The following is a 14253-nucleotide window of genomic DNA, read 5'->3' on the forward strand; positions in this document are numbered from 1 at the left end:
CCTCAGGGTTTTCCCTGGTTGAGTTGCGCAACTATGTTTGTGCAACGGCTGGTAAGGGAAGTTGGGTAACTTTACCAGTGAGTACCAAAATGTGCTATAGTTACATTTCAGATTCAGATTTAATTCACAAAATATCACAATTAAAATATGACGCATTATTATTAATTTCACTAGCCAGCATTATATTTAGTTGATTTATTTTGATTTTTATTTTTTGGCCGCGCCGGCCCATAAAGAACTGACAGCGGCCCACTGGTTAATTATCTTTATTGGCACTGGTCTGACCCTATCAAATCTAGGAACCCCCTTCCCCACTCCCGACCCTGAGACACAAGCATAATAGTTATGCTTAGCATCCACGTTAAAATGGACGAACGACCACCAAAGCGCAAAGGATGTGCAGAGAATGGGATGCCCCAAAATGTGCCAAAATTTCTGACATGTTTGGGGCTGTAGTAGCTGCTTCAACATCAGCATTACCTGAAGTAGAGGAGGAGAGGTGGCTGGCTATACAGATGGAAGAGAGAGTAGTTGACGACGTGGTAAGGAGTAGGAAAATTAACAGGGACTCTCAGGAAAGGAGGGAGGGAGGCTGTGTGTGTGTGTGTGTGTGTGTGTGTGTGTGTGTGTGTGTGTGTGTGTGTGTGTGTGTGTGTGTGTGAGTGTATACGTGTATGTGCGCGCGCCTCACGTCATAACGACAACAAGCAGTTTGGCTGTAACATTAAAGTTCGTGGCTGTCAGGTAACCTAACTGTTTAAGCCTACATTGAAAATGCTAGCGGTTAGCCTGTTGGGTAGCTGGAAAGTTTGTGTGATCTATAAAATCAGTGTTGATACAAGCATCAGTGTTCCTTGAATGGCTTAATTAGCTTTACTTGTATTGGTGCTCTTTTCCGGGGCATATACTACTCTCAGCTTTATTGTAGCTTTTGGGAAGAGTTATGGTTATGGTTATTGTATTTAGCAGACACTTTTGTCCAAAGCGACAAAATATGAATCCTATAATAGTTCAAATTAAGAGTAAACAGTTTTTAAAAGTTGCTAAGCCAATATTAAGCAAAATAGTAATAATAACAATAATGGCAATACAATATCAAATATCAATAATAATAAAAAAAATAAAAATACCATAAATATACAAATCATAACTCTGTGTAAGTGTAAGATCAACACATAAGTCTTGAGACCCCTCTTGAAGGATCCTCATATCATAGAATGCACATATATTTTAAGAGGACTGTCTGCAGGGAATGTGTCTGACCAATCACGGTCTGGGGCCAAAAATGCCAGGGCCGATATTTTTGTCACAACTCTCCACCTCACCTGCATCATTCCATGGACTGTCTATAAATAAAACATGATGAAATGAATAAATAAATACAGTGATGAAAAAATAAACGTGGAAAATAAATGTATTAATAAATATAGGAAAAGGCTAAATAAATGAATAAATATGAAACAAAACAAATAAAAGAATGCTGAAATACAGAAGTGTTAAGGCTCTGACACACCAATCCGACCGTCGGCAGAAAAGGCAGTCGGACTAATCATTCGTCTGCCGTATAAGGAACACACTGAAGCAACGCCAACTTGAGCATACGTTCTGCGCGTGTGCGAGACGTAATACGTTCCCATAACAGCAGGTGGCGCTAATCTGTATTTTCGCCCAAAATGAAATGGCTTCTCCCGAATTTCAAAGCCGAGCATAATGCCGGCTCGTTCAAAATACGATCTCGTATGTTTTACGAAAATGGTTCACCGAAACGTGTTTCTGAAAACATTTTAAGCGAGAAATAGGCCATACAGTTGCTGAATCTGTCTTTTTTTGATCGACAAAGGTCAGTGTGAAAGATTTTCGTAAAAGTTTGAGAGGCATTCGTCACGCTCATCCCGCTCATCATTTCAGATTGGTCATTGAGTCCGACTGCCCACTGGCCGATTCAACAAGTCAAATTGGCCCAAATTAATGCAGACGGCTCCTCCGACTGATGACAGCACGGAACACGTCGAACAGACTCAAGTCACCGACCTCACCAGACTGTCCGACGGTCGATAATCGGGTTGGTGTGTCAGTGCCTTTGAGTAGATGATAGGAAACAATTATGCAGACATGGCTTGGGCGCTGTTGACCTTTTTTTATACATTTATTAAACATCGAAAATTCTGTAGTGCATTTAACACTGTGGGAGTTTTTGCAAATCAACATTTATATATAAAGTATACATTTTGTTATGATGATACCAAAAATTCCATATTCTTGTTCTTCAAGACATTTCCTATCTGGATAGTTTTGAAATCAAAGAAATCTATATTTTGGATGATGCAAATTTACAGTAATGAAAAGTGTTAATTATAGTACAAAAAAAGAGCAAAAAAGCAATTCAACTTCTTGATTGGAAGATGAATGTAGTTGAACTACCAGAGAGCTACTGCAAAATGTATAGGTGCACTACTGGTGTGATTATATGTAGTTCAGTACTCCTCAACCCCAAACTGCGTATTCACAAGGGGCACCTCGGACTCGTCAAGGAGATTTTCTGAAGAAAGTAAATTTCACATAGCACAAACACAAACATTTCTCACATTTTAAATGGTTGTAATATTCTAAGGTAGGTTTCTTAATTTGTATTATCTTACATGAAAACTGTCTACTTTTACTAAACTCAGATGTTGGTATATTCATATTTGTATCAATACATTTGGTGTAATATATATATATATATATATGTCAAGAAAGTAGATGTGAATACATACAACACAAAATACAATTACAGCATAATACAAAGGTCATTTCATTTTCATTTCAGCATAATATTACCTGCAGCAGCCAACAATTCAGCATCACTTGCATAGTCAAGATCCTGCTGGAACTCAGAAACCATAGATCCAGCCTTCTTTTCTCTCTTTGATTCCTTTTTCTGCAGAAAATAAAAGACAACTGTAGGGTAATCACACAAATACCTGATATACTTCAGTAACACTACTACTGATTATTGCTCGACATCTTACATGAGCTGTTAACATGTCTAAAGCATAAGCTTTTGTACAGAGTAAACATTGATGTTTTACTATTGAAGGTGCTTAATTCTTCCATAAACCAAACAGAAATTGTAATGTGATTGTAAATTCAGTAATTACAATGTAATCTTAGTTAAAGGATCAAACGATGACCCAGATAACCCAGTTATCTTACCTCCGACCTCTTGTCAAGATGACATGTGACAGAAGGGAACTCTCTAGCAAACTCCAGCATTCGCTGCTTTTGCCACTTTAGACGCTCATTCCTCTCACCCTTCTGGCAATATTCAGAGCAACCATACCACACAGCCAACATCATTTTCAAGAAGCCATCTAAATGACTGTCCAGCATACTTGTCGAATGTGACAACTAACTGGCCATTCCACATTTCCCCCCCAAATTTCATTGCAGCAGCCTCTGCCTGTTTGGCAGCCATCTAGGGTCTACTGTTTGGCTGATGGCCTTTCCCACAGTCTGTGCTAGATCAGTGCACTGCAGCTTGGCCTCTCCCTCCCTATACATAGGGATACTTCAAAATACTGCTCCTTGAGGTTAAATACAGCTACCGTGAAGCTGAGAGCAAAAAAAAAGCAATTCAACTCCTCACAGTAAATATCCTTTGAGCTACCGTGAAGCTTCATGAAGAGGTTGGACTTCTCTGTGAATGTTTTGTTAAAGGGGGGAATAGATGCAATTTTCTACAAGAAAAAAGCAAACAATTTAAATCACACCATATACACACACACACACACACACACACACACACACACACACACACACTCACACACACACACACACATAAACGGAGTTGTAATACTCATTAACACACATTAAAAACCATGTGTTTTGTTTACACATCATATTTAGACCTTGAATTTCGACTCCACATTGTAGGAACAACATCTACAGGGTCTAAACACAGTGTTTCCTCTATGTTGATTTGATAGTGGCGGCCCCCCACGGTATCAGAAATAGGGCTGTATTGTTAGAGTACATGTCGGAGAATAGCACAGTCACTCGGCAGAAAAAGGTGGGGGTGTTTGGACCTGCCCCCACTGCTAAAAAAAATCCTAAAGGAAAAACTGAAACATGCTAGCCAGATGATCTGATGATGGCTTAAAGACAATTTCAGAGACCCTCAGCCATCATAAAAGTAGTAACTAAAAATAGCCATTCATCACTCTGTTTTTAGCGTGCAAATCACGGCGTTCTGTTTACATATCTAAAGCATATTTAGACCTCGAATTTCGACTCCACACTGTAGTAACAACGTCAACAGGGTCTAAACATGCTAGCCAGATGATCTGATGAGGGCTTAAATAAATTTTCAGAGAGCTTCAGCCATCATAAAAGTAGTGACTAAAAATAGCCCATTCATCACTTTGTTTTTAGCGTGCAAATCGCGGTTGACATGTTTACACATATTAAGCATATTTACACATCAAATCTCAACTCCACACTGTTGTAACAGCATCTCTAGGGTCTTAAGAAGCGAGCTAAGTGTCTGATGACGTATTTAAACTATTTCCAGGGATCGTCAAGTCCACAAAATGCACTTCAGTCTGATTCTGGCGATAAAGTTCCAAAAATTGGTGGCAGAACATTGACAGTCAATGAAAAGATAAACATGGAAACAAGATATTACCATGTAAAACCTTGAATATCAATGAATAAATTAATATGGAAAAAAAACAAATTAATTAATTGCTTCAAATAATCTGTTAAATATCTTAGCAGAGAGCAAAAAAGCAATTCAACTTCTTGATTGGAAGATGAATGTAGTTGAGCTACCAGAGAGCTACTGCAAAATGAAGAGGTGCACTACTGGTGTGATTACATGTAGTTCAGTACGCCTCAACCCCAAACTTCAACAGTTTTGACAACCTTTAGCTTTCAACGTCTATAAATAGCTCCTTTACACCTGCTTCTCTCGCTTACGGCCATACCACCCTGAACACGCCCGATCTCGTCCGATCTCGGAAGCTAAGCAAGGTCGGGCCGGGTCAGTACTTGGATGGGAGACCGCCTGGGAATACCCGGTGCTGTAAGCTTTTATTTTTCGTCAGCAGAGGGCGCTAGTGATGGTCAAGTGGTGCTCGGCAAAACACTGGCTTTATTTTCTGAGCTCACTAGATGGCGCTTTCTCTTCAACAAAGGGTAGAAAACACACTGAATTGCCATTCCTTTAACCTTCTTCTTTGAACAGAGCTCGCCTTCTAGTGAGCTCAGGAAATAAAGACAGTGCTTCGCCAAGCTACCTCTGACCATCACCAGAGGCCGCTGATCCTTCTTGGCTGGAGACAGAGCGGACAAGGAAACCGCATGGAGGATGCAGCTTCTTCTTTTTTTTTCAAAGCAACATCTTTAATTCAAACTAACATAAACAACCTTACAGTGTTCAACAATTCAGGTAGGAGTTCAAAATTGTTGCAGTTTAACCAGGTCCATAACTATCCCTTACAGCAAATCACAAGTCAGCGAACGATGAACATAGTAAATAAAATAAAAATTAATTGAGTTCAACAATGGAAATAAAAAAGTAGCCTAGGTGAAAAACAGCAAAGCTACTAAAGAAACAAGCAATAAGAAACTGAGCAAGCGGCTATAGAAAAAAAAAAATGTTCAAAAATAAAGTAAAGTATATGTTTTCTTATGATGATACCAAGCATTCAATATTCATGTTCTTCAAGAGTATTCCTATCTGGATTCTTTTGAATTCAAAGATATCTATATTTTGGATCATGCAAATTCACGGAAGACCACAAGTCACTCAAGTCTGAGTAAAGATAAAGTTCAAAATAATGGAGGAATAATGACAGTAATGAAAAGATAAACATGGAAATACATAAATGTATCAATAGGTATAGCAACAGGCTAAATCAATGAATAAATAAATATGGAACAAAACAAATGAAAGATTGCTTCAAAATACACAAGTGTTAAATATAGGACCGAAAAACAGAGAGAGCAAAAAGCAATTCAACTTCTTGATTGGAAGATGAATGTAGTTGAGCTACCAGAGAGCTACTGCAAAATGAAGAGGTGCACTACTGGTGTGATTACATGTAGTTCAGTACGCCTCAACCCCAAACTTCAACAGTTTTGACAACCTTTAGCTTTCAACGTCTATAAATAGCTCCTTTACACCTGCTTCTCTCGCTTACGGCCATACCACCCTGAACACGCCCGATCTCGTCCGATCTCGGAAGCTAAGCAGGGTCGGGCCGGGTCAGTACTTGGATGGGAGACCGCCTGGGAATACCCGGTGCTGTAAGCTTTTCTTTTTCGTCAGCAGAGGGCGCTAGTGATGGTCAAGTGGTGCTCGGCAAAACACTGGCTTTATTTTCTGAGCTCACTAGATGGCGCTTTCTCTTCAACAAAGGGTAGAAAACACACTGAATTGCCATTCCTTTAACCTTCTTCTTTGAACAGAGCTCGCCTTCTAGTGAGCTCAGGAAATAAAGACAGTGCTTCGCCAAGCTACCTCTGACCATCACCAGAGGCCGCTGATCCTTCTTGGCTGGAGACAGAGCGGACAAGGAAACCGCATGGAGGATGCAGCTTCTTCTTTTTTTTTTTTTTTTTCAAAGCAACATCTTTAATTCAAACTAACATAAACAACCTTACAGTGTTCAACAATTCAGGTAGGAGTTCAAAATTGTTGCAGTTTAACCAGGTCCATAACTATCCCTTACAGCAAATCACAAGTCAGCGAACGATGAACATAGTAAATAAAATAAAAATTAATTGAGTTCAACAATGGAAATAAAAAAAAGTAGCCTAGGTGAAAAACAGCAAAGCTACTAAAGAAACAAGCAATAAGAAACTGAGCAAGCGGCTATAGAAAAAAAACAATGTTCAAAAATAAAGTAAAGTATATGTTTTCTTATGATGATACCAAGCATTCAATATTCATGTTCTTCAAGAGTATTCCTATCTGGATTCTTTTGAATTCAAAGATATCTATATTTTGGATCATGCAAATTCACGGAAGACCACAAGTCACTCAAGTCTGAGTAAAGATAAAGTTCAAAATAATGGAGGAATAATGACAGTAATGAAAAGATAAACATGGAAATACATAAATGTATCAATAGGTATAGCAACAGGCTAAATCAATGAATAAATAAATATGGAACAAAACAAATGAAAGATTGCTTCAAAATACACAAGTGTTAAATATAGGACCGAAAAACAGAGAGCAAAAAAAGCAATTCAACTTCTTGATTGGAAGATGAATGTAGTTGAGCTACCAGAGAGCTACTGCAAAATGAAGAGGTGCACTACTGGTGTGATTACATGTAGTTCAGTACGCCTCAACCCCAAACTTCAACAGTTTTGACAACCTTTAGCTTTCAACGTCTATAAATAGCTCCTTTACACCTGCTTCTCTCGCTTACGGCCATACCACCCTGAACACGCCCGATCTCGTCCGATCTCGGAAGCTAAGCAGGGTCGGGCCGGGTCAGTACTTGGATGGGAGACCGCCTGGGAATACCCGGTGCTGTAAGCTTTTCTTTTTCGTCAGCAGAGGGCGCTAGTGATGGTCAAGTGGTGCTCGGCAAAACACTGGCTTTATTTTCTGAGCTCACTAGATGGCGCTTTCTCTTCAACAAAGGGTAGAAAACACACTGAATTGCCATTCCTTTAACCTTCTTCTTTGAACAGAGCTCGCCTTCTAGTGAGCTCAGGAAATAAAGACAGTGCTTCCGCCAAGCTACCTCTGACCATCACCAGAGGCCGCTGATCCTTCTTGGCTGGAGACAGAGCGGACAAGGAAACCGCATGGAGGATGCAGCTTCTTCTTTTTTTTTCAAAGCAACATCTTTAATTCAAACTAACATAAACAACCTTACAGTGTTCAACAATTCAGGTAGGAGTTCAAAATTGTTGCAGTTTAACCAGGTCCATAACTATCCCTTACAGCAAATCACAAGTCAGCGAACGATGAACATAGTAAATAAAATAAAAATTAATTGAGTTCAACAATGGAAATAAAAAAGTAGCCTAGGTGAAAAACAGCAAAGCTACTAAAGAAACAAGCAATAAGAAACTGAGCAAGCGGCTATAGAAAAAACAATGTTCAAAAATAAAGTAAAGTATATGTTTTCTTATGATGATACCAAGCATTCAATATTCATGTTCTTCAAGAGTATTCCTATCTGGATTCTTTTGAATTCAAAGATATCTATATTTTGGATCATGCAAATTCACGGAAGACCACAAGTCACTCAAGTCTGAGTAAAGATAAAGTTCAAAATAATGGAGGAATAATGACAGTAATGAAAAGATAAACATGGAAATACATAAATGTATCAATAGGTATAGCAACAGGCTAAATCAATGAATAAATAAATATGGAACAAAACAAATGAAAGATTGCTTCAAAATACACAAGTGTTAAATATAGGACCGAAAAACAGAGAGCAAAAAAAGCAATTCAACTTCTTGATTGGAAGATGAATGTAGTTGAGCTACCAGAGAGCTACTGCAAAATGAAGAGGTGCACTACTGGTGTGATTACATGTAGTTCAGTACGCCTCAACCCCAAACTTCAACAGTTTTGACAACCTTTAGCTTTCAACGTCTATAAATAGCTCCTTTACACCTGCTTCTCTCGCTTACGGCCATACCACCCTGAACACGCCCGATCTCGTCCGATCTCGGAAGCTAAGCAGGGTCGGGCCGGGTCAGTACTTGGATGGGAGACCGCCTGGGAATACCCGGTGCTGTAAGCTTTTCTTTTTCGTCAGCAGAGGGCGCTAGTGATGGTCAAGTGGTGCTCGGCAAAACACTGGCTTTATTTTCTGAGCTCACTAGATGGCGCTTTCTCTTCAACAAAGGGTAGAAAACACACTGAATTGCCATTCCTTTAACCTTCTTCTTTGAACAGAGCTCGCCTTCTAGTGAGCTCAGGAAATAAAGACAGTGCTTCGCCAAGCTACCTCTGACCATCACCAGAGGCCGCTGATCCTTCTTGGCTGGAGACAGAGCGGACAAGGAAACCGCATGGAGGATGCAGCTTCTTCTTTTTTTTTTTTTTTAACATCTTTAATTCAAACTAACATAAACAACCTTACAGTGTTCAACAATTCAGGTAGGAGTTCAAAATTGTTGCAGTTTAACCAGGTCCATAACTATCCCTTACAGCAAATCACAAGTCAGCGAACGATGAACATAGTAAATAAAATAAAAATTAATTGAGTTCAACAATGGAAATAAAAAAGTAGCCTAGGTGAAAAACAGCAAAGCTACTAAAGAAACAAGCAATAAGAAACTGAGCAAGCGGCTATAGAAAAAAACAATGTTCAAAAATAAAGTAAAGTATATGTTTTCTTATGATGATACCAAGCATTCAATATTCATGTTCTTCAAGAGTATTCCTATCTGGATTCTTTTGAATTCAAAGATATCTATATTTTGGATCATGCAAATTCACGGAAGACCACAAGTCACTCAAGTCTGAGTAAAGATAAAGTTCAAAATAATGGAGGAATAATGACAGTAATGAAAAGATAAACATGGAAATACATAAATGTATCAATAGGTATAGCAACAGGCTAAATCAATGAATAAATAAATATGGAACAAAACAAATGAAAGATTGCTTCAAAATACACAAGTGTTAAATATAGGACCGAAAAACAGAGAGCAAAAAAAGCAATTCAACTTCTTGATTGGAAGATGAATGTAGTTGAGCTACCAGAGAGCTACTGCAAAATGAAGAGGTGCACTACTGGTGTGATTACATGTAGTTCAGTACGCCTCAACCCCAAACTTCAACAGTTTTGACAACCTTTAGCTTTCAACGTCTATAAATAGCTCCTTTACACCTGCTTCTCTCGCTTACGGCCATACCACCCTGAACACGCCCGATCTCGTCCGATCTCGGAAGCTAAGCAGGGTCGGGCCGGGTCAGTACTTGGATGGGAGACCGCCTGGGAATACCCGGTGCTGTAAGCTTTTCTTTTTCGTCAGCAGAGGGCGCTAGTGATGGTCAAGTGGTGCTCGGCAAAACACTGGCTTTATTTTCTGAGCTCACTAGATGGCGCTTTCTCTTCAACAAAGGGTAGAAAACACACTGAATTGCCATTCCTTTAACCTTCTTCTTTGAACAGAGCTCGCCTTCTAGTGAGCTCAGGAAATAAAGACAGTGCTTCGCCAAGCTACCTCTGACCATCACCAGAGGCCGCTGATCCTTCTTGGCTGGAGACAGAGCGGACAAGGAAACCGCATGGAGGATGCAGCTTCTTCTTTTTTTTTTCAAAGCAACATCTTTAATTCAAACTAACATAAACAACCTTACAGTGTTCAACAATTCAGGTAGGAGTTCAAAATTGTTGCAGTTTAACCAGGTCCATAACTATCCCTTACAGCAAATCACAAGTCAGCGAACGATGAACATAGTAAATAAAATAAAAATTAATTGAGTTCAACAATGGAAATAAAAAAGTAGCCTAGGTGAAAAACAGCAAAGCTACTAAAGAAACAAGCAATAAGAAACTGAGCAAGCGGCTATAGAAAAAAACAATGTTCAAAAATAAAGTAAAGTATATGTTTTCTTATGATGATACCAAGCATTCAATATTCATGTTCTTCAAGAGTATTCCTATCTGGATTCTTTTGAATTCAAAGATATCTATATTTTGGATCATGCAAATTCACGGAAGACCACAAGTCACTCAAGTCTGAGTAAAGATAAAGTTCAAAATAATGGAGGAATAATGACAGTAATGAAAAGATAAACATGGAAATACATAAATGTATCAATAGGTATAGCAACAGGCTAAATCAATGAATAAATAAATATGGAACAAAACAAATGAAAGATTGCTTCAAAATACACAAGTGTTAAATATAGGACCGAAAAACAGAGAGCAAAAAAAAAAAGCAATTCAACTTCTTGATTGGAAGATGAATGTAGTTGAGCTACCAGAGAGCTACTGCAAAATGAAGAGGTGCACTACTGGTGTGTGTGATTACATGTAGTTCAGTACGCCTCAACCCCAAACTTCAACAGTTTTGACAACCTTTAGCTTTCAACGTCTATAAATAGCTCCTTTACACCTGCTTCTCTCGCTTACGGCCATACCACCCTGAACACGCCCGATCTCGTCCGATCTCGGAAGCTAAGCAGGGTCGGGCCGGGTCAGTACTTGGATGGGAGACCGCCTGGGAATACCCGGTGCTGTAAGCTTTTCTTTTTCGTCAGCAGAGGGCGCTAGTGATGGTCAAGTGGTGCTCGGCAAAACACTGGCTTTATTTTCTGAGCTCACTAGATGGCGCTTTCTCTTCAACAAAGGGTAGAAAACACACTGAATTGCCATTCCTTTAACCTTCTTCTTTGAACAGAGCTCGCCTTCTAGTGAGCTCAGGAAATAAAGACAGTGCTTCGCCAAGCTACCTCTGACCATCACCAGAGGCCGCTGATCCTTCTTGGCTGGAGACAGAGCGGACAAGGAAACCGCATGGAGGATGCAGCTTCTTCTTTTTTTTTTTTCAAAGCAACATCTTTAATTCAAACTAACATAAACAACCTTACAGTGTTCAACAATTCAGGTAGGAGTTCAAAATTGTTGCAGTTTAACCAGGTCCATAACTATCCCTTACAGCAAATCACAAGTCAGCGAACGATGAACATAGTAAATAAAATAAAAATTAATTGAGTTCAACAATGGAAATAAAAAAAGTAGCCTAGGTGAAAAACAGCAAAGCTACTAAAGAAACAAGCAATAAGAAACTGAGCAAGCGGCTATAGAAAAAAAACAATGTTCAAAAATAAAGTAAAGTATATGTTTTCTTATGATGATACCAAGCATTCAATATTCATGTTCTTCAAGAGTATTCCTATCTGGATTCTTTTGAATTCAAAGATATCTATATTTTGGATCATGCAAATTCACGGAAGACCACAAGTCACTCAAGTCTGAGTAAAGATAAAGTTCAAAATAATGGAGGAATAATGACAGTAATGAAAAGATAAACATGGAAATACATAAATGTATCAATAGGTATAGCAACAGGCTAAATCAATGAATAAATAAATATGGAACAAAACAAATGAAAGATTGCTTCAAAATACACAAGTGTTAAATATAGGACCGAAAAACAGAGAGCAAAAAAAAAGCAATTCAACTTCTTGATTGGAAGATGAATGTAGTTGAGCTACCAGAGAGCTACTGCAAAATGAAGAGGTGCACTACTGGTGTGATTACATGTAGTTCAGTACGCCTCAACCCCAAACTTCAACAGTTTTGACAACCTTTAGCTTTCAACGTCTATAAATAGCTCCTTTACACCTGCTTCTCTCGCTTACGGCCATACCACCCTGAACACGCCCGATCTCGTCCGATCTCGGAAGCTAAGCAGGGTCGGGCCGGGTCAGTACTTGGATGGGAGACCGCCTGGGAATACCCGGTGCTGTAAGCTTTTCTTTTTCGTCAGCAGAGGGCGCTAGTGATGGTCAAGTGGTGCTCGGCAAAACACTGGCTTTATTTTCTGAGCTCACTAGATGGCGCTTTCTCTTCAACAAAGGGTAGAAAACACACTGAATTGCCATTCCTTTAACCTTCTTCTTTGAACAGAGCTCGCCTTCTAGTGAGCTCAGGAAATAAAGACAGTGCTTCGCCAAGCTACCTCTGACCATCACCAGAGGCCGCTGATCCTTCTTGGCTGGAGACAGAGCGGACAAGGAAACCGCATGGAGGATGCAGCTTCTTCTTTTTTTTTTTTTTCAAGCAACATCTTTAATTCAAACTAACATAAACAACCTTACAGTGTTCAACAATTCAGGTAGGAGTTCAAAATTGTTGCAGTTTAACCAGGTCCATAACTATCCCTTACAGCAAATCACAAGTCAGCGAACGATGAACATAGTAAATAAAATAAAAAAAAAATTGAGTTCAACAATGGAAATAAAAAAAAGTAGCCTAGGTGAAAAACAGCAAAGCTACTAAAGAAACAAGCAATAAGAAACTGAGCAAGCGGCTATAGAAAAAAACAATGTTCAAAAATAAAGTAAAGTATATGTTTTCTTATGATGATACCAAGCATTCAATATTCATGTTCTTCAAGAGTATTCCTATCTGGATTCTTTTGAATTCAAAGATATCTATATTTTGGATCATGCAAATTCACGGAAGACCACAAGTCACTCAAGTCTGAGTAAAGATAAAGTTCAAAATAATGGAGGAATAATGACAGTAATGAAAAGATAAACATGGAAATACATAAATGTATCAATAGGTATAGCAACAGGCTAAATCAATGAATAAATAAATATGGAACAAAACAAATGAAAGATTGCTTCAAAATACACAAGTGTTAAATATAGGACCGAAAAACAGAGAAAAAAAAAGCAATTCAACTTCTTGATTGGAAGATGAATGTAGTTGAGCTACCAGAGAGCTACTGCAAAATGAAGAGGTGCACTACTGGTGTGATTACATGTAGTTCAGTACGCCTCAACCCCAAACTTCAACAGTTTTGACAACCTTTAGCTTTCAACGTCTATAAATAGCTCCTTTACACCTGCTTCTCTCGCTTACGGCCATACCACCCTGAACACGCCCGATCTCGTCCGATCTCGGAAGCTAAGCAGGGTCGGGCCGGGTCAGTACTTGGATGGGAGACCGCCTGGGAATACCCGGTGCTGTAAGCTTTTCTTTTTCGTCAGCAGAGGGCGCTAGTGATGGTCAAGTGGTGCTCGGCAAAACACTGGCTTTATTTTCTGAGCTCACTAGATGGCGCTTTCTCTTCAACAAAGGGTAGAAAACACACTGAATTGCCATTCCTTTAACCTTCTTCTTTGAACAGAGCTCGCCTTCTAGTGAGCTCAGGAAATAAAGACAGTGCTTCGCCAAGCTACCTCTGACCATCACCAGAGGCCGCTGATCCTTCTTGGCTGGAGACAGAGCGGACAAGGAAACCGCATGGAGGATGCAGCTTCTTCTTTTTTTTTTTTTTTCAAAGCAACATCTTTAATTCAAACTAACATAAACAACCTTACAGTGTTCAACAATTCAGGTAGGAGTTCAAAATTGTTGCAGTTTAACCAGGTCCATAACTATCCCTTACAGCAAATCACAAGTCAGCGAACGATGAACATAGTAAATAAAATAAAAATTAATTGAGTTCAACAATGGAAATAAAAAAAAAGTAGCCTAGGTGAAAAACAGCAAAGCTACTAAAGAAACAAGCAATAAGAAACTGAGCAAGCGGCTATAGAAAAAA

The 14253-nt window shown here is 39.1% G+C and overlaps 8 non-coding genes across 8 annotated transcripts; all 8 read left to right on the plus strand.

Moving 5' to 3' along the window:
- The first annotated feature begins 4953 nt into the window (after positions 1–4953).
- Positions 4954–5072, plus strand: LOC114556435 (5S ribosomal RNA). Its single transcript, XR_003692679.1, has one exon. It is a non-coding gene; the product is annotated as a 5S ribosomal RNA (ribosomal RNA).
- A 1107-nt stretch (positions 5073–6179) lies between these two features.
- Positions 6180–6298, plus strand: LOC114556419 (5S ribosomal RNA). The gene has a single exon (XR_003692664.1). It is a non-coding gene; the product is annotated as a 5S ribosomal RNA (ribosomal RNA).
- Positions 6299–7415: 1117 nt separating this feature from the next.
- On the plus strand, positions 7416–7534 carry LOC114556431 (5S ribosomal RNA). Its single transcript, XR_003692675.1, has one exon. It is a non-coding gene; the product is annotated as a 5S ribosomal RNA (ribosomal RNA).
- Positions 7535–8640: 1106 nt separating this feature from the next.
- LOC114556440 (5S ribosomal RNA) lies at positions 8641–8759 on the plus strand. Its single transcript, XR_003692683.1, has one exon. It is a non-coding gene; the product is annotated as a 5S ribosomal RNA (ribosomal RNA).
- A 1106-nt stretch (positions 8760–9865) lies between these two features.
- LOC114556443 (5S ribosomal RNA) lies at positions 9866–9984 on the plus strand. The gene has a single exon (XR_003692686.1). It is a non-coding gene; the product is annotated as a 5S ribosomal RNA (ribosomal RNA).
- Positions 9985–11099: 1115 nt separating this feature from the next.
- Positions 11100–11218, plus strand: LOC114556444 (5S ribosomal RNA). The gene has a single exon (XR_003692687.1). It is a non-coding gene; the product is annotated as a 5S ribosomal RNA (ribosomal RNA).
- A 1113-nt stretch (positions 11219–12331) lies between these two features.
- On the plus strand, positions 12332–12450 carry LOC114556420 (5S ribosomal RNA). The gene has a single exon (XR_003692665.1). It is a non-coding gene; the product is annotated as a 5S ribosomal RNA (ribosomal RNA).
- A 1112-nt stretch (positions 12451–13562) lies between these two features.
- Positions 13563–13681, plus strand: LOC114556421 (5S ribosomal RNA). Its single transcript, XR_003692666.1, has one exon. It is a non-coding gene; the product is annotated as a 5S ribosomal RNA (ribosomal RNA).
- Positions 13682–14253: the final 572 nt, after the last annotated feature.

This window comes from Perca flavescens, chromosome 5 (genome assembly GCF_004354835.1).
Source record: "Perca flavescens isolate YP-PL-M2 chromosome 5, PFLA_1.0, whole genome shotgun sequence".
In the NCBI taxonomy this organism is placed as follows: Eukaryota; Metazoa; Chordata; class Actinopteri; order Perciformes; family Percidae; genus Perca; species Perca flavescens.